We start from the raw sequence: 26,204 nt of genomic DNA, 5'->3' as shown, positions 1-26,204 counted from the left end.
CCTGCTTTTATATCCATTGTAACCACTGAGAGTGATTTTGCTCTAATTTATTTCCCTCTGGCTGTCAGAGAGGCAGGGTGAGGTGGACCTGGTGATTATCCTTAAGATACTGGGGGATAACATGCAATTATGCCAGTTAGCATGGACTTCAGCCAGCTTGTGCCACTTTCTTTCAGCGGGGCATTTATTTTTAGGTAGTAAGCCTTTGCGCACAATGTTAACTTGTTCACTCGGGAGAAAAGAAATCAGAGAAGTCCTGGAGTGGAATTAAATTTGATGAATCAGCACCACTTATAAGAAGTAGTGAAGCAAAAAAACAAAAATAATTTAGCAAAATGGCTTTTGAAATGATTAAAATTAATTATAGCCTCTGGCCAAAGTTTCACCCTAAGCCAAGGTGCCTTACGTCTCCCCTCCTTCATCCAAATCAGCTTGCCAAGCATTTACTCTTGAACACTCCATTCTACCCTACCCAACCTTCCCTAGTAATGCCCATGTCCCCTAGGTTGGCTGCCTGTTGTTCCTGGAGGGACCCTTCACTTCCCGTACAGCACTCCCTGTGGTTCTATGACAGCTTAAGATTTATTTCAACTCTGCTCTAGGTGTTTGGTTTCCTGTTGTTCACATTCTGATTTTCTCTATCATGAACTGAATCTGGGAACGGCAAATTGGATCAGGGAGTACTGGAGATGGTGCCATAACAAGTCCTTAGAAGAATTACTTTAGGACAGGTAAGTTCTTGTCCTCCATGAAGCCAAACCCCTCTTTGCCAATGAATAAGGCTGGCTATACTTAGAATTAAGTAACACACCCTTGTTCAAAAATCCTTTCTGAGAAATCCAGTAAAGGCCTTTTTAACAAAATTGCTGTGAAACTTTTGCTTTCATACACATAAATTTTATAAGAAATTGAATTGTTTGTGTAAATATAATACCCATGCTGCTTCTGGTTGAGTATTTATGACAAATAATGACTGTGCTATCTATCCCTTATGTCCATGTTACTTCCTAATTCCAGGTGACTTTGCAGTAATAGAGTTTTCTTTGACAACACACCTACATTTGGTTATTATGTTGGTGATTAATGTCTCAAAGGATACAGTTTTGGAGGGCAGACCCAGACATTATCATTACTGATGTTGGCCCAAGACCTTTCAAGAGATAACGGTGTTTTGGGATGCATGCTGAGCAGTTAAAATATAGTCATCAAATTATAGAATTGGAAAGAAGCTGATAGATCTAGGTTCCTTATGTTCCAAGTGAGAAAAATAAAGTTTAAGCCTTGACCAAGTAACAGAGCCAAGCAGGGATCAAAACCCAGGCCTCCTGGTTTGCAGCTCAAGCAGTGGTAGAGTTCTGGCTCTTCCGTGTTCGTCCATGGACCCCCAGTGCTAGCCATGCATCCACACTATATTTGAGAACCCTACTCCTTCCCTGGGGCCGGGGCCAAGGACAAGATGTGTGGTGATTGAGAGGTCTCTAAAAGTTCTATAACAAATGAGAATTGTGATTTTTCCACAGGAAGATTTGGGGAATCTATAGTAGCTACACAGGAGAGTAGGATTGGTTAGTACAAAAGACTCTAGAATTCATAGTTTCCATTATATAGGATCAAAAAATACTGTTAAAGGAAAAACCTGAGACACAATAGATTTCCTGAGTCTTTTTTGTAGTTGTCGTGTTTTGTTCTGGTTTGTTTTAAGGCTAATTCTGGTCTCATCTACTATCTAGTACCTCTCTCAATAATTAACTTTCTGTCATAAAGTCGATTCTGGTCTCCTCACAAGTCTAGTATCTTTGTTGGAAATTTGGGATTACTCAGGCACCTGCGTGAATCAGTCAATTAAATGTCTGACTTTTAATTTCAGCTCAGGTCATGATTTCAAGGTCCGTGGGACCGAGCCCTGCATTGGGCTCTGCACTGACAGTATGGAGCCTGCTTGGGATTTTCTCTCTCTCCCTCTTTCTCTGCCTCTCCCCTGCTTGTGCTCTCTGTCTTTCTGTCTCTCTCTCAAAATAAATAAATAAATATTTACAAAAATTCAGTAAGCAAATTTAGGGTTTTATTAATTTGGGAAAGTATCATTTATTGGCCTCTAATAATTAAAAATGTATTTATGTATAATTACATATGTACTATATCAATATAGGTTCATTCATTCATTGCAGATGAAGCTAAAGTCTATTGTTAACACATCAATATTCACTTCTCAGACATGGCAACTATTATCAGCTTGGTGAGGGTTCTTTCAGAATTTTTTGTATGCATATACAAATTCTTCTTTTAGAATTTACATTGCAGCTTAGTGTACATATTTTTTGGCTGTTTCTTTTCCTTTTGTCCCCCAACCACATCTTAGATATTTCTCTATGTTAGTGATATAGGAGATACAGCATGGTTTATTTAACAATCCTCTACTTATGGACATTTAGGTGATTTCTGACTGTTTTTTGTTTGTTTTAAAATTGAAATATAATTGGCATACAATATCCTAACAGTTTCAGGTGTATATCATAGTGATTTTATATTTTTAGACATAATGAAATGATTCCTCAGAAGTCTAGTTACCATCTGTTATCATATGAAGTTTTACAATATTATTGACTCTGTTCCCTGTGACTTATTTATTTTATAACTGGAAGTTTGTACCTCTTAATCCCCTTCACCTATTTCACCTGTCCCCTCAACCTTTCCCCTCCTGCTCACCAACAATTTCTTGTATTTATGAGTCTGTTTCTATTTTTTTTTTTTTTTTAGATTCCACATATATAGTATTTGTCTTTCTCTGAGTTATTTCACCTAGCATAATACCTTCTAGGTTCATCCATGTTGTAGCAGATGGCTTCGTTTTATGGCTGAGTAATATTCCATTGTGTGTGTGTGTGTGTGTGTGTGTGTGTGTGTGCATCACCACTTCTTCATCCATTCATTTATCAATGGACACTTAGTTTACTATCGTATGTCAGCTATTGTAAATAATACAATATCAATGAGCTGACTGCTACTGTTTTCTTCTGGAAGCTTTATGGTTTCACATCTTACATTCAAGTCTTTATTCATATTAAATGTATTTCCATATATGGTGTAGGATAGTGGTCCAGTTTCATTGTTTTGCATGTGGCTGTCGTGTTTCCCTAACAGCATTTACTGAAGAGGCTTTTTCCCATTGTATGTTCTTGCATTCTTTACTGTAAATTAATTGACTGCATATGCATAGGTTTATTTCTGGGCTCTCTATTCTATTCTATTGATTTATGTGCCTTATGCTGTTTTGATTACTCTAGCTTTGCAGTATAGATTATTTCTAATCCTTAGCAATTGTACACAGTGCTGTAGTTTACATCCCATATGGGCCTTTTTGTTCTTTTTTTTATAATTGTATTTTTTAAATTTTAATTTCAGTTAACATAGAGCATTATATTAGTTTCAGGTGTACAATATAGTGATTCAACAGTTCTATGTATTACTCGGTGCTCAACAAGATAAGCGTACTCTTAATGCCCTTCACCTATTTCCGGGCCTTTTTGTTCTTATGTGACTTTGTTGGTACGTGTACACGTACACATACAAAGAGTTGTTCATCATACAGTGAGCACAAGTTCTTATTTTAACAGACACTGCAGATGCCCCTCCAGGTGGCTGTGTTACAGAGAATGTATATGAGGGTGTTGGGTCCCCTTCACTCTTAGCTATTCTTAGTGTTTTAAAAATTTGTGAGTGGTGACAAATTTGTGTTGCTCTTGAGATTAAGCAAAATTTTTTGCTATCCCACTGTTGTCTATGGTATTTGCTAAACACTATAGTGTTTTAAATACAGTAGGATATTCCTCTTTTCGTTTTGTTGATTGTGTCCTTTGCAGTGCAGAAGCTTTTTATCTTGATGAAGTCCCAATAGTTCATTTTTGCTTTTAATTCCCTTGCCTTTGGAGATGTGTCAAGTAAGAAGTTGCTGTAGCTGAGGTCAGAGAGGTTTTTTCCTGCTTTCTCCTCTAGGGTTTTGATGGTTTCTTGTCTCACATTCAGGTCCTTCATCCATTTTGAGTTTATTTTTGTGAATGGTGTGAGAAAGTGGCCTAGTTTCATTCTTCTGCATGTTGCTGTTCAGTTCTCTCAGCACCCTTTGTTAAAGAGACGGTCTTTTTCCATTGGATATTCTTTCCTGCTTTGTCAAAGATTAGTTGGCCATACATTTGTGGGTCCAATTCTAGAGTCCCTATTCTATTCTATCCCAAGGGATACAGGAGTGTTGATACATAGGGGCAATTGTACCCCAATGTTTATAGCAGCACTTTCAACAATAGCCAAATTATGGAAAAAGCCTAAATGTCCATCAACTAATGAATGAATAATGAAATTGTGGTTTATATACACAATGGAATACTACTTGGCAATGAGAAAGAATGAAATATGGCCATTTGTAGCAACATGGATGGAACTGGAGAGTATTATGCTAAGTGAAATAAGTCAAGCAGGGAAAGGCAGATCCCATATGTTTTCACTCATATGTGGATCCTGAGAAACTTAACAGAAGTCCAGTGGGGAGGGGAAGGGGAAAAAAAAGTTAAGGAGGCAAACCATAAGAAACTCTTAAATACTGAGAACAAACTGAGGGTTGATGGGGGGTGGGGGAGAGGGGAAAGTGGGTGATGGGCATTGAGGAGGGCACCTGTTGGGATGAGCACTGGGTGTTGTAGGGAAACCAATCTGACAATAAATTATATATATATAAAAGTATGTGTATATACACATGTATGTGTATATATATATGTATATATATGTATATATGTGTATATATATGTATATATATGTATATATAAAAGTATATTTCTCTTTATTCCTGGTTTGCTAAGATATTTTCTTGTTTTGTATGAAGGGACATCTAAGTATATTGAATTCTTTTATTCCACCCCAACTTCTATGATAAAAACAATTTATTCTCTAAATTTTAATGTAGATATTACAGTAACACATTTTCTCATACTAAATAAACCATTTTTTCTTTTTTTTTTTTTAGAATAGACTCTAAACAGTGATGATATAGTAATTTGTATGTTATTGTATTCAGTTTGCTAATATTTTATTCAGGATTTTTGAATCTGTTGTTCAAAACATTCTTCTCTTATGCAGTCCTTATGTGATTTTGGGTCCAGTGTAGGAAAGCCTCATAAATGAAGTTTTGGGTGACTTTTTCTGTTTTTCTATAATTTGGAAAATTGTATCAGGTAAGGATTAATTTTTCTCTGGTCAGTTTAATAAAACTAGTGGCAATATCAGATTTTATTTTTGTTTATCCTTTCCACTGTTTTTCTTTTTAAGATTTAGTAACTATTTCAAAATTAAAAACTCTTATTTTTCAGTATTCTATTACTGATGTTTTATTAGACCAAATTTCCCCACTCTTAGTTTATTGCTTCTCTTTCTTTCATAGTACTGGCTTTCCCTGAAAGATTGGAAATTCTTGGTTGGAGAGTTATCTTCTTCCTTGAGGTTTCCTATTAGACTATCTATTAGTTCTAACACTATATTTGTAGAGCAGGTACAATGATCAGGTAGTGGTTGGGAGATTTAAAACCTTTAATACATGCATTTTAATTTTAATTTTTGCAATGTGGTGCCATGATTCTGTTCACCTAGATTAAGTTAGGCAGGTGTGGCTTCATGTGTGGCTTTCCTGCTGTAACATAAAAATTAAATTTACGAAACAGGCCACCAGTGGTGGTGATGAGAGATGAGACAGGCCAAGAGGGATGGCAGTTTGTGAAACTCCACAGATTAAGTTTTTCTTCTACTCTATCTATATCCTCAGGTTGATGTGGTTTATTGTGTGAGAGATTACCAAATGCCATTTAGAAGTAAGACTTTTGACTAAGGTGGATAATCAATCAGGGAAGGAAAAAATAAAAGTTAATGTAAAGAATGATAATAACAGGTATTGGTTAAATTATGGGAAAATAGCCTCAGAAAGTGCTGTATGTAATTTGATATATTTTTGTGTGCAATTTGGTGATATGTATCAAATCGTTAAATCTGTGAATAAGCCAGGCAATCCTATATCTAAACGCTTATTTGAAGGAAATAATCAGAAACATGCTCAAAGATGAATTCTGAAAATGTTTACCAAAGCATTATTAAGAATGGTTAATAAACTTAAAACAGCCTAAAAGCCCAAAGATAGGGGATGATTAAATCAGAATATTAATAAGATTTTATCAAATAAAAACTCCAGTGGCTTATTTTGTTTTGTAAATGCATAATAAAATGTTCCACATTTGAAAGTTCATGATTCGAATTAGCATACTGAACACTCTGAGAAGTAAGTCCTGCAATTAAAACTTTTACAACGGTTTCCACTTTGTTTGATCCACATGACTCTCTTCTCCCTTCTTGTAATTTAGAACATCTTGGAACACTTTCAGAAAGTAGTTTGGAAAAAAGTGTTAAAAAGTTTGTGTTAGATCCATTTAATAAAGTATTACTCACTAATAAAGAATTTAATGAGGCATGTTTACTGACTTAGAAAGTTAAAAAAAAAATAAATAAGTTTTAGTAATATATATAACCACATTACTAACTGTATATATGTATGTATTGTATAGGATATATACATTACATATATGTTATATATCATATATAACATGTACTATATATTAAGGAAAATGAAGCATATATAGAATGATACTATTATGTAAAATATCTCCGTCTAACAAGTTCATAGGAGCGTTCTGGAAGAATATACATTAAAAGGTTAATGTGGCAAAGAAATCATGAATAATTTTATTTTTATATTTCTTTTTAAAATTTCTTCAAAAAATTTCACACGAGGGATATATTATTTTGTGGCCAGAAGAAAACATTAAACATCCTATGGAAGCTTAGAGGTAATTTTCCTCAAGGGCTTGACATTTTATTGTAAGAGAGTTTAGAAAACATATTTGAATGATAATAGCATTACTAGAGTAGTAAGTACATGACATCTTTAAGTAGATATACAATACAGTTAGGGTAGACTACCCTTATTTATATGTAAAATGTTGATTTTTAGAAATTCAAGTAAGTACTATAGTGATTTTTTTTTACCCCAAGTGTACTTGAGTAATTAATTAATCTCCACATTCAGAATTAATGGTAAATAAAAACTTGCAGTATTCAATAATATATGTCAGTTTACTTTGGCTTTGGATAAAAAGAAAAAAAATTCTTCAAGCTTAAGTAAGTTATATTATTCAATTATAACAATTAAAATGCCATCATTAGCATCACTCACTTCTTCACTAAGTTCACTACTCTGTGTGAACTTGGTTTTGTTCAAAGTGCACGGCCAATGGCTCCAACCACAGTAAAATGTTTTTCGGGCTCTTTCTCACAACTTTGTACTTTGATTTGATCCTTCTGTTCTTTGAGCCAAATCTTCTCTTTTCATATTCCTCAAAGTTTATCCCATATAGGAGTCCTTTGAAGTCAAAGGCAAACAAGATTTGGATAACCTTATTTTTCCACATCTGAGTTTTGTTTTTAAGACATGTTTTGTTTTTTCTGTCCAGATGAGGTTTGCTAAGGACCAGATGTATTCTCAAGGCTCAGGTAGGTATGCACCCAACCAAACAGCCCCTGGTGGTTCCCAGTGATTTTCTGGAATGAAAGAGTAGGAGAGATGGACATATATACGTTCACATGTTTCCTGTAAGGTCAACAGAAGAAAAGTCATAAATGTGTTTCCTGCAGAAAACCTAGAGGTCAAGATAGGGAAAGACCTCTTCCCAGAGCTACACATTCTTTCCTAAGATTTCTTATCCTGGTAAAATTGGTGGAAAAAAAATTTTAGCAGGTGACCAGGTTTATTAAACTATTTTACCATTGTTGATCATTTATCATTTTGTCTTTATTTTCAGGTGATTCCATTTCCATATATAGAAAGTTAATAAATACCTATTAACAACTATTTTATTAGTTGTGCATTTGTGGGGCTTACTTATTAGTAACTGAGAAATCCTTAGTTTCAGTATGAGGAACTGTTTGAAATTAACATGCATTGCAAACGAAGATAAATTGGATATAACTAAGTGAATTGGAATCCTGCCCATTTTGTTCTCATAATTCTTTTTTACCGTACGTTCCCTTCTCTTCCCTCATTAGGATAAAAAATATTTTCTTTTGAATTTTTCATTCGTGTCACTGAAGAGATTTCCTAATGTCTGTGCCACTTGTTTTGCTCTCCAGAAATCTTTGGCCTATTTGGAGACTGTGTTTTGGAATTAATAATGACATTTGTTACCAGGTTTTTAAAATGGTGCTGCAGATGGCTGGAGTGGGCAAACATGTAACTACAAAACACACAAGATTTCCACAAATTGCGTTTAAACAGCCAAGGTGTTTTTCCAATCCCCAAACAATTGTTAATTGCTTTTCCCACCTTAGTAGAGTGTAGAATGAAAATTTTTATGTAAAACATTCAAAACTTGATATTTAAAACGTTTTTTTTTATTTTTCCAATTTAGGAGATTTTCTATGTGATAAATAGTAATATTCTGGTAACTAGTAAGTTTTCCTTTTGAGTAAGTTTAGACCATTTGTGATAGTTACATCATTACTATATGATTGCACACATAGCCTGTATCCATGCACAAAAAAGTCAAAAGCTTCTACCTGAGAAAGTTCTCAATTGATGCATTAATTTCATCATATTCATTACTTATTTCTTTTTATTTTTGTCCAAATTGAGATCATTCTACCCTTTGGGGAAGACTTAAAAATAAATGCAAATTGTAAGAATTTTGCAAAGATGCACAGGAAACTGTAAACAGTGCTTACCTCTGTGGGATAAAACTGCAGGGTTGTTTTGGGTAAAAGGGACTTTTTTGTTTTTGTTTTTTTTTTGCTTTTTACCCTCTGAACAGTTTGAGATTTTTACTATGAGGATTTTACTATTATAATGAAATAAATTAAAAAGTTATCCCGGTGTGCTATTGAATTATTTCAAAAAAGAGAAAACATAGTATGTGCTAACCCTTTATTGGACTTCAAGAAACCAAGCATAATTATATTTTAATTTAAGTAGTTGCCATTTGGGGCAGGTTTGCAGAAATCTACTTGTAAATAGGGGAAAGTTCTTTCATGAAGACATGTGTGGATTTCATATCAAAGGACTTCTCTCCCATTCCATTTCCACACAGTACCGGAAATGAAATTTTTAGAGGCTGTGTCATATAGAGCCTACACCTCAGTCAATATATTGATATTATTGCTTAATATTTATAACTTTTCTGGTATCCTGCTGTAGGGGAGAAAAAATAATTCCCCCCACCCCCCACCTTTCTGAGTTCTTAGCTGAGGTCCCTATGGTAAAAGCCAGACCAACAAGGGAAAAATAAATTTATTAACACATACAAGTCACATATACATGAGAGATGCCCAGGAAAAAGTGAGTAACTCATAGGATTCAGGCTTAAATACTATCTTAGTAGGGAAATGGGAGGAGTATAGGCCTTTTAAGGGAGAATAAATGATTTTTGGAAAGATGAATGTGCCCTCAGTAACATACACAGGGGGTATGAGAGTTTATGAAAGTTTTCTGGGTGTCGAATGGACTTCCAGGCTTCTCTCTTGTGGTAAGAGTCAATTCTTTCTGGTTGATGAAATTTCTGGGTAGATTTGGGGACCACTGAGTACCTTTTGAGAATGTGTCTTTAGACAGATAAATGGAGTTCAGAGAAAGCCTCTCCTGCCTTTGCTGTTTTTCAAGTGCCTACAGCTCAAAATAATCAATATGGTAAAGTGGCATCTTTCGGGGTGGTACGTTGAGCTGCCTTTCGCTGCCCCAGAGAATAATCGTGACTACTTCACAATTACATAATTTAATATCCTTTATTAGAGGCTACTTTCAAACATCAACAAAATGTTGAAGAGAGCTAACTGTGGCTCTCTAGTAACCAAAACCTTATATCCTAAGGATTTTTTACCCCTATACCTAATGTTAGTTTTCTCCCAGATCCAGAGATCCAATTTTAACCAAAATATAACTTATGGAATATTTTTAGTGCTATTTGAAAGAGTTCGTGAGTGTCTTTAGATTAATTGATGTAATAAATTTAAGAGGCAATAGATGCCAAAAATTTTTTTTTAAATAAAAATCCTTCTAATACGAAAGAGATAATTCCAAAAGAATTTGCTATTGAATTGGATTTCTTAAAATGCACATAAATTTTTAATTACCATTACAGAAGGATTCTGTATCCAGTCTCCAAATTTAGAAAGCCATCAGTGTTGGATCTAAGTTCACATTTATTAATAAAAGCTTCTGAGCAGAAGATGGATAGCTTTAACAGAGGACACTCTCACTACACAGTCAGTGCAGTTACTGGGTAGACTTCAGGACCCAAAGAATCATCTGCAGATGTCATATTAGTGTTTAGTCATCATCAAAGCCTGCATCACTGTATCACATGACTATACCAGTAGTACAATGTGTTCTCCATTGAACTTTTTTTTTTTGTTTTCAGCTACATTTATGGTGAAGGAGAGTACTATGTCTTTGAGTTTGTCTTTCAGATATTGTTACGGTATTAAATGCAATGGCATCTCATTTCGTGACACCATGCATTCTGTTAAAAAACCTTAAAGAAAATGAGCATCTCTCAATCAAGGGATATAACCAATTCTATGAAAGTTTTATATTATGCTTTTTAAAAAACTGATGTTACATTTCAAATGTCTTTCAATTACTTCCATAATTGTCTCTTTTCTCACTTGGAAAGTACATGAGAAATAGGTCACATTTTTAGATATGGAAGAAATGCAAAGCCTATATTTCATATTAGAATGAAAGTGCTAAAAATTGTCTACACTTATTTTGGTGCTGATATTAAAAATATAGTTATTCATATGCATGATCACTATCTGTTCTCACACAGATCATTATCTGTTCTTTGTATCTGAATGATTTCCAAAAATACTAGGGGCACAGCATAAATGAAGTTATGAGTTATCTAATTAATGAAGGCAAAAACTTGTAGTCATTGAATTAATATAGGCCTTGAATTAATATAAATGAAATTTCTCCATTACAGGTGAAGTTTAACCAGCACATCTGAACTTAACTCACTTTTCTGCTTGTTTCTCAAGGTAGGTATTTTCTTAAACTTGCTGTGTCTCCTTCCAGATCATTTTATTCTCTAGTCAGAGCTGTTATTTGGTCCCAAATTCCTTAGAAGAGGTTAGTTCGAAATAATTTTTTACTAAGGTTGTCACCTGTATCTGGATTTTACCTGGAAATTATTTTCACTGAAACAAATAAAATCTTTTTTCAGGATGCTGGGCCTTTGCCATTAAAAAATATGTTCTTCAGAAGAAATAGAAGCTTGAAAGTTATAATTGCAATAATTTCCTTCTTCCTTAAACAAAACCAAAAAAATAATTACTTGCTTAATTATAGACTCAGTTTCTAGTGTAAGACTTACATAAATCTTTTTTTTAAAAATAGATTTTATCTTCTCTTTGGAAAAAAGATAATACATAGATTCTTTTTCTCATTATTATTTTCTTATGTAATATTTAGTAATTATAATTTTCATAAGGTAATTCAGGAAAGAGGTTTCAAGATCATAGTTTTTCCAAGCACACACACACACACACACACACACACACCCCTCTGATACCCAATAAAAAATGGCTAGGGAAAAATGATTTAAACCCTTTTGTTACAAACAAGCTATTTGTGAACAATTTCCCACTAAAAACATTCCTCTCATTCTGTATCTGCTCTTTACCAGTATCCATATTTTTCATATTTCCCAGAAAAAGATTTCACTAGGTATCATTAATATGGTCAAGATCCTAAGGAGAGATATGAAAGGGAGAAGCCAAATATCCAAATACAGTATTTTGGAAAGCAGAATACAAACAAACATTTTTTAAAGAATATATATATATATATACAGGTATATTTAAAAGGTATTGCTTTGCATGTAAATACTAATAAAATATGGCCTACCCCAATAGAAAAGATGTTTTGACCCAGTAGTACATATTCAGAATGGTGGCCAGTCAGATCATGTGCATAACCACCAAGGATAATCAACTCTGGTTGTTTAGCTCTAATGATAATATCTCGTCTTTAAGAAGTGCTTTTACAATTTACATAGTTAAATCTCTTATAACATAATAAAATTGTTTTAGTCTCCTTTTTGCAAATGAGAAAACAGAGACCCGGGAGATGAAATGTGTTCTTCGGTGTCACTCACCAAGCAAATGGCAGGGCCACACCCGAACTCGAAGCTTGTCTAAATCTAAAATGTTTGCTTTTTCTTCTATCCATGCTGTCTCAATCTTGCAATAAAAAGTGCAAAGTCCCTATTAATGATGTGGCAGGTAAATTATTGGCAAGGTCTCTGATTCCTGGGATGTGTATTTTGAGCCCTGTTACCTTTCTCTTCGCAGCCATGGTTAGTTACTGATTAGTTTTATCTGATCTTGCACTGCCCCGTCTGTAGCAGCAGGGAACTTAGTCCTGGCTTTACTTCCTGAGTGGAAGGTGGGATATGAGGTCCAGGTGTCAGTTCCTGGACTTATATGGAAGGGAAAGAAAATGATTAATGTGATTAGGGCTTTTCAAATCTGTACTGTATGGACTGTAGTGACTCAAAATTCTCACCTAGTCCCAACCCTTTTTTTATGGCTTAGGAGAATTCCACCACTCTTGCTTTTTATTATTACCTAAGAAAGAATAGAACTTGTTCTAGGAGTGGAAGGCTGAGTGTTGAAAGATGGAGATCCTTTAGATCGGAGGCAATGTAGTGTTAGGAGCTGATTCTGGAGTCTGGTTCTACTTCTGGCTCTGCTGCTTTCTAATCCTGTGACCTCGATGTTACCTAATGTCTCAGTTTCTCCACCCGTAAGATGGAGATAATAATCGTAATCAAAATCTCATAAGGTCATCATCAAGAATAGATGCGTAGCATCTATGAAGTGCATATAAGGGTACTTGACACATAAGCGCTACATAAATATTGGGTATCATTTGGCATTGAAGAGCTTTTTCTGCAATTAAAAAAAAAAGTGGCACAGCCTATCTTTACGATGCCTGAAGATAATGTTCAAAAGTATAGTGAGAGCACCTTTATGTTAAATGTAGCTAGATCATTTCTGGAACAGGATTATCAGGGTAAATCGGAACCAAGTACATGTACCCAATCAGGGAATATACATAATGGATGTCATTTTGCAGTGGCTGAAATGGTGCGAAAGAAGTGTTGGGTTAATGATTTATAAGTAGTTCATTAAGAGAAAACCTCTCTACTTCAATAAATCTCTCAATCAGTAAGTATGTGTTGGTTTATGACTTTCAAAAGATTGTTAATTTATCATGCTAAACTCACATGGCAGAGAAATCGAACAGAGGAACTATCTTTGGCGATCGGCAGAGAAATCCAATAGAGAAACTATCTTTGGTGAACTACAGACTCATGACAGTCCAGATGAAGGTGTGGTGTTGTAAAAACTTACATTTTTTTTTAAAGCTCTATATCTTTTTGTTGGCTCGCTCATCCGAGAACCGCGTGAGAGGCAGCACGCTGTGGTCACCATGCTGCAGGGAAAGGACATGGGTTGGCTTCTGCCCTGAGTTTGAATTCAGCTCTGCCACATGCAAGATGTGTCAGTTTAGACATTCCAACTTCCCCATTCTCAGTTTCCTTATCTGCAGAAGAAGCAGGAGATAATAATACCTACTCCATAGGATTACTTTACTAATTGAATAATCTATGTGAAGCACCTAGATCTGTGGACCGTATAGGTTAGCTCTTTGAAATGAATTGCTTAATGTTCCTGTGAATGTGATTTCTGCGCTATTCCCAAGACAGACACCTGGGGATCATCTTTGATTTATTTTTCACTCTTAAATCACCCCTACCCTATATTCATTTGTTTTGCTAGCGTCTTGTTAGTGGTATCTCTCTAACCTATGTTATAACAAGTCTGTCATTTCTTATTTTTTGAAGTTTATTTATTTTGAGAGAGAGAGAGAGAGAGAGAGAGAGACAGAGAGAGACAGAGAGCATGCATGTGTGGAAGAGGGGTAGAGGGAGAGGGAGAGAGAGAACCCCAAGCAGGCTTTACGTTCAGCACAGGGATTGACACAGGGCTCCATCTAATGACTGTGAGATCATGACCTCAGCCAGAATCAAGGGTCAGATGCTCAACTGACTGAGCCACCCAGGCTCCCCAAGCCTGTCATTTCTGTTCCAATTATATCTTGATGGGGTTTTTCAATAATCTCTTACTTCATCTCCCTTCTAACAAATGTATGTTGTAAGTATTTTAACTCGCTATGGGGACAAGGTTTGTGTTTACTTTTTTTTTCATGTTTGCAACCTTAATGCCATCCTAGTGCCTAATACATAGTAGATACGAAATGCGTGCGCACACACACACACTTTTTAAAAAATTAACAAAAGAATAAAATTCATATCACTGAAATTACTCTCCACTCTGTAAAACCGATCACATTATTTCTGGTTGTAACCTTTCGGTGGTTTCCCATTTGTATTAGTTGAGGTTCCCTAGAGAAATAGTGACACATAAAATTCAGTATCAAATCATTGCTCAGAGGATAATATCAAACTTCTGGCAGGGAATCTATGGCCTTCCATGATTTGGTCTCCAACTCTTCAATCTCATGGCCTGCCATTCTGAATCACTCAGAGTGCCAATCATGAGCCATACATCCTTATCCTCCGAGCCAGGACACCTCATGTTTCCTCCACGCCAAAAGTCCCCGTGCCATGTATCTTTACCTTCTAAAACTCATTTTTAACATTTCCCTCTTTTCTGAAGGCTTTTGCGATGGTTTTCATTCTGCTGTCCGTTGGAAGATTATGGCTTCTATGAGTTTGTGCGTCTACTGGTCACATGCCTACTCCTGATATGGAACTCAGCACCATGGTAGTACTTGCTGTGTGGTTTCTTCTAGACTTCTCTGAGAGACAGACTGCATTTTAGTCATCTTTTTATTTACATCTCCAGGAGACAAGTTCTTTTCTTTCTTTATTTTTTTGGAAGACATGTTCTTAAAAAGTGCTTGGTTCATACTGTTGAATGTATTCATGGCAAAATGAATTAGTGAGCTGATAATTTTTTAAAATGGCACAGAAAATCTTTATTTTAATTTTTATGTTTTTGGAACTGTTTTCTCTTTATAGAACCCAGAACACAATTTGAGTTGCAGCTGTTATAAGGAACCATACATTCCAAACTTCATGGAGTTTGAAAATATCAGCAATGGAGTCTGTCCTTTAAGTATTCAGAGACTTCTATCATATGACAATGTCACCTCTGAGGATAAACCTACTGGTATAGACTGGTTCATTAAAGAGAATAAAACTTCACAGGAGTGAGGAGAGCCTGAGGAAAATGATAGGAGAGACTTATTATCATGAATATTGAGAAAATTGCCATTCTCACAAGTTTTCTTGGTCCATGTGCTAGCAGCTTGATTTTTAAAACTTTCCATATACACATAAATGAAAACATTAAGTTATGAAAGAACCACAGTCTCAAATACCCTTGTTAAATGATAAATAACCTATGTAGAGCAGGCAAGCACAAGAGAAAATTTCCAAGTCTAGCAATATGGAAGTTATACAAATATGCCGTTGAGCATTTATATACCAAAATATATGTATGGGGAATTGAAGCCATCAAGGCAAACATATTTAAAACAAACGCAGGACATTGAATAAATTGGTTAATCATTTCATGCTTTATTCTTATCATTTCTGTGCTTTATCAGTTCTTATATTTTTGTACTTTAGATAATGTATAATTGGTGCTGGCTTTCTATTTTCTCCAAAAATTGTGCAAGTATAAAAATAATGTTTAAAGTCCCATTCCACTTTAGAGATTAAAAACTTATGTGAGTTGTCCAGAGGTAAGTCTTAGGTGAATGTTGGAAATATTTCTGTGAAGATTCCCTACATTCCGGGTACCATACAGTAGGCTGGAAAGGCATGATAACAAATAAGGTTTTTTGGCCACTGCAAGTATGAGCTTCAGTTATGTTGTGCGCTTCTGAGGCACAAGTTCAGACGTTTCTCAGATATTCACACTGCAGGTGGGCTGATGTTAAAAGGAAGAGATGACCCTTATTTCTCTTGCCAAGGGTAAGCTTCATGAGGTATAAGGGAGTTAAAGAGGATTTTCCTCTCTTCAAGTATCAACTCCTTCTAAAGGAGTATCTTCTCAGGTCATGTAGTTTCCTAGATGGTGCTTTGTTACTCTGAAAGCTTCTCATTCCTCATACTTTGGGGGGCAGCACTGACATGAGAGGGGCAGTATGTGTGTTCATTAATACGGGACTTGGAGTAAGATGACCACGTTCAAAATTCAGGGCAAGTTATCTCACCTTTAAGTTTTCATTTCATCACCTTGATTTAATATCCAATATTACCAGTCTCATTGCATTGTTGTGAACTTTAATGAAATTTCTTTTTTTAAAAATTTTTTTTTCAACATTTATTTATTTTTGGGACAGAGAGAGACAGAGCATGAACGGGGGAGGGGCAGAGAGAGAGGGAGACACAGAATCGGAAACAGGCTCCAGGCTCTGAGCCATCAGCCCAGAGCCTGACGTGGGGCTCGAACTCACCGCGAAATCGTGACCTGGCTGAAGTCGGACGCTTAACTGACTGCGCCACCCAGGCGCCCCTAGTGAAATTTCTATGTAAGCTGGCACTGAGTAAGTAGACAACAAGCATTGCTTTTAATAGTTATGATTAATTTATTCCCTGTTTGGTTTTCTATTCTTTTATTTTTGCTAACAAGCACTTTGGGGGAAAAGTTAGAGTCTATTTTTTTTCTTTTTTTTTTAAATTTTGGTGATTTGGGCAATTTTTTTGAAACTGTTTATTTTCTGTCAACCTCATTTCTATTTTGTTTGCCTTTGTAGAAGAGCAGCTTAAGACCATCCAGTAGTTGTTCCTGCCCATTCAGTGGCTGGGCAGAGGGAGCTGCACACCAGTCTTCAATGGTAGGCTGAGTGCTCCAGTCTTCAGGAGGGAGCTGCTGAGTAGGCACAGAGGGTACCTGCATGCCTTCAGACCGGTCCTCGACTTCAGGTCGAGTCCAGGGAACTCAGGAGCTGGAGTCGTCCCTTTACCCTGAAATCCCTCCTTGGTCCCAACTTTTTCAGCAGCAGCCTGCTCTTCCTTTTCAATGTATTCAGGATCTTTGTAGAAGTAGAGATCAGGCATGCGCAGGCATGGTGACCTGCACGGGCATAACTTCCCGGCCCAGCATCCACCACAACAGACCCACCACGTGAGCTCCACTGTTGTTGCAAGGGGTGACAGTGTCCACATAGTGCAGAGGAGAGTGTGTATTACACTGAGCGATGGTGGGCAGGTTAACATAAGACACCTCTATGAGAGGCTGGTGGTCAGCCCTGGGAGCAGTAACCAACAGAAGTCTCGGCTCCACAAAGGTGCCTGGATGTGGTTAGTGAAAGTTCCAGGAGCGAAGCAGCCAGCAATAGAAGTGGCTCCACGAGCAGCAGCAAACTTCAGCACAGCTCGCTCGCTGGATGATATGACACTGACATCAGCCGGATTTTCAACGGCAATGGTGGCTCTAGCTGCCAGCACATGTTTCTCCCAAGTTCTCTTCAGTTTTATGTAGATACCATCACCTTTTCTTTTGTAGATGTACTGTTCCATTTGAAAGTTGAGGTTGGTGCCACCAAGGTGGGTTCCTGCTGCAGAGAATTTGAGGACATCCTCCTCTTTCATTTGCAGGCCATCAGGGGCTCCCAACATCGTGAAAGTTTCTCTCTGAGTTAGGACGGGAATGCAAAACGCCCTATGGACCCCTCCCTGGGCAGTGCATAAAGCGATTTCAGCAGTTTGATGAGCTATGACTTTCATTCCAAAGGTAGAAATCCAGACAAAGTTTGTTGTATGTATCACTTACTTTTAGTTTACTTGTATAATGCCACTTGCCCATCCCCCTCCTCTCTTGTCTCCTGCCAACGGCGGCATTTGACATGTTTGGCTAGGAGAGATACAAAGGGAGAAGCCGGGGGTGGTTCTTTGCAGCATTTCTCTCCTAATCCCCAAAGTCTATCTTTTCTATCAGTTCTGCTTTGCTCCAGGTTCACGTATATACAGGAAATTGATGACAAGGCAGTGCTACCCCACGCCGTGCTTCAGAGTAGTGTGTTTATCAGCAGACAGTCTGGCAGCCGGACCTGGGGAAGCACATACCAGCTCTGCATGGCAGCAAACAGCCTCCGACTTGGGCAGTGGCATCCAGGAGCCGTCCCCCTGGGGCAGTGGCATCCAGGTATTCTACGAGGTGCTCAGGCTGCCAGCATGAAGTCCAAATGTACTGCTTCTCCTCTTTTTTGCTCCCCGTGGAAGTTATATATCTCATAGCCTTTGTTCTGGTCCTGATACCACTTTCACCAGTCATTCTATTTCATTGTGTTCTCCTTCCAGAAAGGGAGTCAGTCAATTAATGAATCCTTTGATTATCCTAAATAACTTACCAATATATATAATTCAAATAAACTGGATTTGTGAAAGGGTAAAGCCAAGAGAATTATTCAGAATTATTTATTTTCCAAAGTATACAACATGGAATACTTTGATTTTTTTTAGATGTTCTGAGGTATTAAAATATAATGCTGAGTTAGGGCAACATTACACACAGAAATGATGATAAATTAATTTATAAAAACACTTGAAATGATCTAGATAAGGACAGCTGATCTTAAGTTCAAAGATAAGTTTATAAGGGCAATAAAAAATGGAAGTCCTATTAGAATATTAGCTAAAAGTCAAATGTTTGCTTCTCTGTCCATATTCATATATGAACTGGTGATATGAGGTTGATGGCATCTGTTGGATTGAGGAACCTCAGAAATCTTTACGATGGGACACACAATCATATTATAATATATAAATGTATCAAATCAACATGTTGGATACCTGAAATTTTACACAGTTACATGTCAAATATATTTCAATATAAAAAAAGATCAGACACACAAATGTTATTTGTTAACTGAGATAAGATGAATTTTATTTCTGGTAATTAAGGCTTATAGATATATTTATTTATTACACATATGTTTAATTTAGTAGTAATAAGGGGTAAAGTATTCTTTGAATTTTCAGATATTTACTTATCTTTCAACTTACAGATTACCTAAATTCTAACTTGTTCTCTGAGCTTTCATTGTGGCCAGTTTGACTACTTCAGTCAGCACTTAGAAAGAAATTCCACTGAATTAAAACTGAGGAACAAAAGTAGACAGTGATATTTTTTTCCTGCTTGCTCCACTCTTTACCTTCTTTTGGAAAATGAAAAGCACACTTTGTGTATTTGTGTATTAATTTGTTCCTCCTGTAATCCATTCCCATGTGATTCTGCATGGAGTTTCCTTCTCAGCACCTTCCCTCTATGCCACAGGAGGGGGCATACAACCAAGCAAAATAATCAAAGGCCTTCTTGTGAACTTTTTAGGTTACAGTTATAGGAAAAGATTCCTTTAATCTTGGGCTGTGAACTTAAGAGAGGAGACAGAGCCTGGACTCTGTTGGGGGCAATGAGTCTAGCTTTTATCCTTGCAAATATTTACATGGTGATTCGTATGTGATAGCCATTTTTCTAAACACTGTGCATATTTCCAATATATACAATCTGAACTCAAAATGAGTAATAAATTTAAATGTAAATTTAATTTATAAAACTTCTAAGTAAAACCATCTATAAAAAACCTTGTGAGGGGCGCCTGGGTGGCTCAGTCGGTTAAGCGTCTGACTTCGGCTCGGGTCATGATCTCGTGGTCTGTGGGTTCGAGCCCCACGTTGGGCTCTGTGCTGACAGCTCAGAGCCTGGAGCCTGTTTCAGATTCTATGTCTCCCTCTTCCTCTGACCCCCCACCCCTGTTCATGCTCTCTCTCTCTCTGTTTCAAAAATAAATAAATGTTAAAAAACAAAACAAGCAAACAAAAAAAAACCTTGTGAATTTCAGTTAGGCAATGATATCTCAGATACATTGCCCAAAATTCTATCTATCTATCTATCTATCATCTATTTATCTATCTTATCTATCTATCTAAACTATCTAACGAATTGGATTGTCAAAATTAAAAATTTCTGCTCTAATTATTCTAAATAAATAAAGATACTTAAGAAATTGAAAATTAAAGCCATAGGAATTGGCTGATAAGATGCTTGTATACAAATAACATCTAAACAACTATTAATTCATAAAAAAAACAAATAACAACAAAAAAGTTTTTTTAATGGCAATAGATTAGCATAAACACTTCACCAAAGAAGACATATAGATGGCAGAGCAGCATGTGAAAAGATGCCCAACATCCTTATTCATCTGACAAACCACATGAATATATGTCTACATATTTACTAGAATTTTTTTTTAATAAAGTAACAACTCCAGGTACTGGCAGGGATGCAGAATAACTGAAATTTTCATATATTAATGAAATAAGCTCTAAATGATGCATCTAGTTTGGAGAACCACTTGGCAATTTCTCTTAAAAGAAAATATTTACTTACCTTATGACCCAGCAATCCAACTTGGCATTACTCGTAGGAAAACCTGTGTCTACACAAAAGCCAGTAGGCACATGTGCATAATAGCTTTATTTGGAATTACTAGAACTGGAAAAAAATCCAATGTCCCTCCACTGAAAAAGACATAAGTAAAATGAGGTACACCCATAAAATGGAATATTGCTCAGTGATAAAAAGAGTGAAGAACTGATTCATGCAACAAGATAGATAAACCAAAATGCATTATATTATGTGGAAGAAGTCACATTCAAAGGCTATATACTGTTGGATTCCATTTATATGACATTCTTGGAGTAGCCATCATATTGGAACAGGAAGAGAAGTGTGGAGTGGGGATTGATTGACATTAAAGGGAAAGCGGTTACTTTGGGGAAGAGGTGACACAATCTGTTTTGATTGTGGTGGTGAGTCTATGAAGGTGGACTTTTGTTAGTGTTCACAGAACTGAATACTTAAAGGGTAAATTGCACTGTATATAAATTATATGTTAAATTCTAAACTAAAGAAAAAAGAAGAGGACATTGGCCTCACTTAGGATTCATATCCATACAATAAAATCTCATGCAGTCATGTGCCTTGGCCTTGCAAGGCATGGCAGGGAGGTGTGTTTTTTTGGAGCGCTGTTCTTTTTGTTGGAGACAGTGTTGTGAGAGAGGGAATCACTTTGTACTTATATGTCACTATATACTAATTGTTTATTTACTTTTGTATATGCATGTTACAATTGACATTAGAAGTGTATAAAAGAAAACATCTGAAAAGCTTCCAAACCTGGAAGCAATCAAAATTGTCTCAAACTATGAAACATATACCCCAAACCTAGTGAAATATCGATGAAATCAAGGGAAGAGTGCAAGAGAAAACACACATGTCTATGGATTTTGAGTGGCACAGAATATTCTGTAAAAACAGTAGCAAGTGATAGAAACTTGTTGTTTCTCACCTGAAAATACAGAATTGAGAGATGAATTCCAAATGACTTTACAAAATGACCGAAGGATATGTGTTTGTCACTATGGTTCATTGGGTCCCCATCCCATCTGCTGCAGAAAGTTTCTAGAGTCACAAATAAGGCTGGAAGAAGCATACTTATTAGAAAATCCAGCCGTACCTCGCTTCTCTTCGGATTCTTGTGGAGTCTGGGTGGGGTATATACATGTGTTTAGGTTTGTGTATGGTTTCAGATGGAGGCCCTGCCATTAGTTTCTGTCACCTGCAACCAAGAGAATCCTGATTGATACAAATCCTACTTTCATCCACTTTTTTGCCAAGGCATTTTCTTCACTCTCCAAATCCTTACTCTCCTTTCGGGCTTGTGATTCTCCAAATAAAAAGCAAAAATGTTCTGTATATTTTTGGTTTATCTTCCCATCATATTCCTTTCATAAGGCATTTTCTGTGCACACAATTGAAGGAAAAAAATGAGGAAGATACAGGATGAGGAAACCGAAGATTAATATCTCAAAATATCATATACTTATAATTATAAGAAGTTAAAGTGACTACAAACAAACCTAAAAATAAGTATGCAAAACACGGATGGCAAAGCTGTAATGAATGAATGACAGCTGAAGTTAATACGAAAGTATGTTTTTTCCTGGGGTGGCTGGTGGCTCAGTAGGTTAAGTGTCCAACTTTAGCTCAGGTCATGATCTCAGAGTTAGTGATTTTGAGCTCTGTGTCAGGCTGTGCTGACCGCTCAGAGCCTGGAACCTCCTTCGGATTCTGTGTCTCCCTCACTCTCTGTCCTGCCCCCACTTGTGCTCTGTCTCTCTCTCTCCCTCAAAAATAAATAAACATTTAAACAAAACCTAAAGTATGCTTTATCTTAAATATGAAGACACTAAGGAAAGGGCAATCCTCCTAAATTAATCTATAATTTTTTTTTGTTTTTGGGCGCGGAGAACTTGATGAAATGCTACTAGATTCACCTAAAAGATTAACTGTCTAGGAAAAAAAAAAGTAAAGTTTCGCTATCCCATTGGTTTTTAAAATCCTTACAATCACTGTTATAAAGCAGTGGAAATACAGCTGAATACATATGGGGATTTAGTGACTGATAAAAGTGACATTTTAAATAATTATGAGAAATTATCTTATAAATTATATTTGAAAACTGGCAGGTGATGTAGGGAAAATGATGCTGGATTTCTAGTATTTACTTATGTAAGACTTTAAACTTCTAACTTTTAAATGTACAAATTTGAAACCATAAAAATACCACAGAGAAAAATTATAGAAAATTATTAGAAGAGATTGTTTCCAAGTAAAAAACAACAAAAAACTACAGCTTTATAAGGAAACTTTGTTTTGACTGCATACAATTTAGTAATGTTTAAAGAATAGTGAGTATTATAAACCACATAACAAAGAAAAAAAAAGAAATAAATACTTATCAATGTCAACTCCCCTAAAGTAACCTATGAATTTGGGGCTAAACAAATAAGAAAAGCAATAAGTTAGCAAGGGATATTATAGTCATTTTGGTGTTTTTGTGTGTGTGTGTTGTTTTGTTTTTTAAAACACTCAACATTTATTGAAATAAATGTGAGGTTACTTGTACAGATTTTTTGTCACATCTCATAGCATTTAAAAATGTTTTTCATGTTTCAATTGTCCCTACCAGCTCATGCCAAATTTTAATTACTTTTTAAGTAATAGTGAACTAATTAATTGAAATATAATACTCATAAGATCTAATTCTAGAGGATGCAATGAACTGGGAATGATATATTATTAAGAATTTTATTAAAGCCATTTATATTCTGGAAACACAATCCTAACATAATTATAGAAAAGTTCAATGAGAGCAAATGTAGCCTCAATTAAATAACAAACTGAGCTAAAAGGACACAACTTGGAATGAATTTAAGGAGAAAACACATCCAATATCTCGTTGTGCCTGTGGATGTTGGGGGTGTGGTGCCTGTTGTAAACATGACTCAAATCTGCACATCGGCCTCCACCTAGGGGTCCTCATAGCCCACCCCTCTGGCTCCCCTGGGGACCTGAGGATGCAGAGATGTCTTGACCCTGGTGGGTCTCTGCCTTGGGCCTCATGTGGATAGCAGGTGCTAGTTACATGGTCCCCTTGAAGACCCTGGGTTTAGGAGCACCTGGGTGGCCCAGTCAGTTAAATGTCTGACTCTTGATTTTGGCTCAGGTCATGATCTCAGGGTCGTGAAACTGAGCCCTGCGTTAGGCTCTGTGATGACACTGGCTCTGTGCTGACAGGGTGGGGCCTGCTTAAGATTTCTCTCTCCTTTCCCCTCTGCCCCTCCCCTGCCCTGCTCCTACTCTTTCTCTCTCAAAAGAAAGGAAAAGAAAAAAAAAAAAAAGAAAAGAAAAGAAAAGGAAGAGAAAAGGCCAGATTTGAAATTCCAATCAGCCCTTTTTTTGCCCGTTGTGAAAATTTTCTTTCCCTGGATCCCTTGAGCTTTTCCTTGGTCAACAGAACCGCCAACCAACTTTCTTGAGCTATTTGCTCGCAGAGCTAATCCACTTTACACAGAAAGAATGGTGCTTTCCTTATTTTTTTTCTCCAGGTATTTGGCCATCTTCCTGTAGGAGTCAAGGGTTTGATGCTTATGGCTGATATTTTTATATACTTTGGAAAATTTCTCCTCTATTTCTAAGCATTAAATTCTCTCCCCCATTGATTTTCTGTGAAGTTGCATTTCACGGGTGTTCAGGATATAGTTCAGGAATTTCTGGGGTTTCAGCTGAAACCTTTGAACCTTGCTTTAACTGTGAATTTTCACATTGCTCTGGTTGGAGACTTTTTGATTTGAACTATAGGTAATTTATGCATTTGATTTTCCTCCTGTACTTTAAGAATATTCCTTGTTTTCCTCTTAAAAGTTTTTTAAAGGTAACATTCAAGTTAATATCATCAGTGAATTTCTTCAGCTAGACACCTGATAATCTTGGCCTCCATTTTCTGATTTACTCTTTCTTTCCAATTTCCTGTTGCCATCAACATGTAAACTTTTATAAAGAGAGCAGGTAAGTGTATCACTTTCAGCACAGAATCATTCCTGGAATTTAATAGGCTCTCTTTACCATTCCCAATCTGTTACCCTATGTGTTGAAGTTTTCAAACATTTTTTTCTGTTCCTTCAACTCTGCCACTCTTTCTGACCATTTAGCATCTTCCTGGGCACAAAGCTTCAGGCTTTCCTGACACTGAACATCTTTAAAACCATTAGCTATTTCCCTCTGACATTCTATACTTTTTTGAGATGAGTTTAAGGTATTTTTGGTCTTAATCACTTGGAATTGGAGGGATTTTGATGTCTCTTTGAGTGACACTCACTCTTTAAGGCTCTTTGAGTGATGTCTCTTTGATCCTCCAAGATCAGCCATCTTTACTCCATGAAGTGAGATTTTAGGGGACTTACTTTCTGTTCCTATTTGAGGAAGTCTCCCCCAGGGAAAAGGGAGACCTGTTCACTTGTTTACTAAGTGCAGGCAAACACAGTGTTTGTACTTCCAGAGGGCTGGTCTCTGTTACAGGTGACTCGAAGGCTCCAGAGGCTTCTGTAATGGGTTTAACTTTCTCACTGATTTTATGATACTTTTTAACTTGGGCAGAAAATCTTTGGCTGGCTTATTCTACCTCAAAGTACACTGGCATTTTACTGTACAAACAATCAAAACAGTACATATCAAAATTTTCAAGGAAAATTGAAATGCCCTGGAGCCTTGTGTCCATAATTCAGACAAGAGCAGCAGTTCACAATTGCCCCAGATCTAGCTGGAAGGGTGTTTCTGTGGCCTTCAGGAGGTCCTCCCTGGCCCCAGTGGGTACTTTGGCTCTGCGTCTGATCATTAGCTTATGGGTTACAACTGCCTTCCCAGAACTCTGTGAGTTCTTCGTCAAACCATCAAGTCCTGACAATCAGGAGAGACCATTAGTGAGGCTGCAGGAGGGGTCCCTATTAAAAAGGTATTGCTCTCTAACTTTGTTCTGGGACTGCACAAGTGGGAAGTAGTTTTATTTGTACAGTACACTGGGGGAAAGGCCAATTACAGGCAAAACAGACTAGCCCATAAGTCATGAGCATTCAAAGCTCACCTGGCACCACATGAATCCTGGAGGATCCAAGCACTGCACACCTTAACCAAACCCATAGAACTGACGGTGAATAAGCTCATCTTTCCAGTCCTGGTGTTGCCCCTTCAAGAGCTTCCTGACCTGCGGCTTCTAGCTTATAAACAATATTTGAGGAAAGCAATGCAGATTGTAAATCATCTTCCAGGAGAGCATCTTTTTTAAGATGACTATCCTTCGAAACTGACCATCCTATGAGGTTGTTATGTATCTTTTGACCTATAACCTGCAGCCTACACAGGTTAAATGGCTTTTTTAAGGACAAAAACTTTCCAATTGCAAGGTTGGATTCTGAACCAAAATCATCTGATTCCATGTAAAGTTAAAATATTGTTTTTGTTTGTTTCCTTAATGTGAATGCTTCCCACTCCCTTCTCTTTTTAAAACAAGGATTTATTAAATATTTTCTAAGGTCCAGTCCAGAAAAAATTCTATAATTCCTTCATTATTCCTTTTTTCTCTTAATATAATAGCAAATTGACCATTTTTTGTAATATGT

General features: G+C 36.5%; 1 pseudogene; it reads right to left on the bottom strand.

The window, feature by feature from the left end:
• Window positions 1-16,853: 16,853 nt before the first annotated feature.
• On the bottom strand, window positions 16,854-18,080 carry LOC106983058 (40S ribosomal protein SA-like; annotated as a pseudogene).
• Window positions 18,081-26,204: the final 8,124 nt, after the last annotated feature.

This window comes from Acinonyx jubatus, chromosome A2 (genome assembly GCF_027475565.1).
Source record: "Acinonyx jubatus isolate Ajub_Pintada_27869175 chromosome A2, VMU_Ajub_asm_v1.0, whole genome shotgun sequence".
In the NCBI taxonomy this organism is placed as follows: Eukaryota; Metazoa; Chordata; class Mammalia; order Carnivora; family Felidae; genus Acinonyx; species Acinonyx jubatus.
This window is presented reverse-complemented; position numbering and strand designations above follow the sequence as displayed.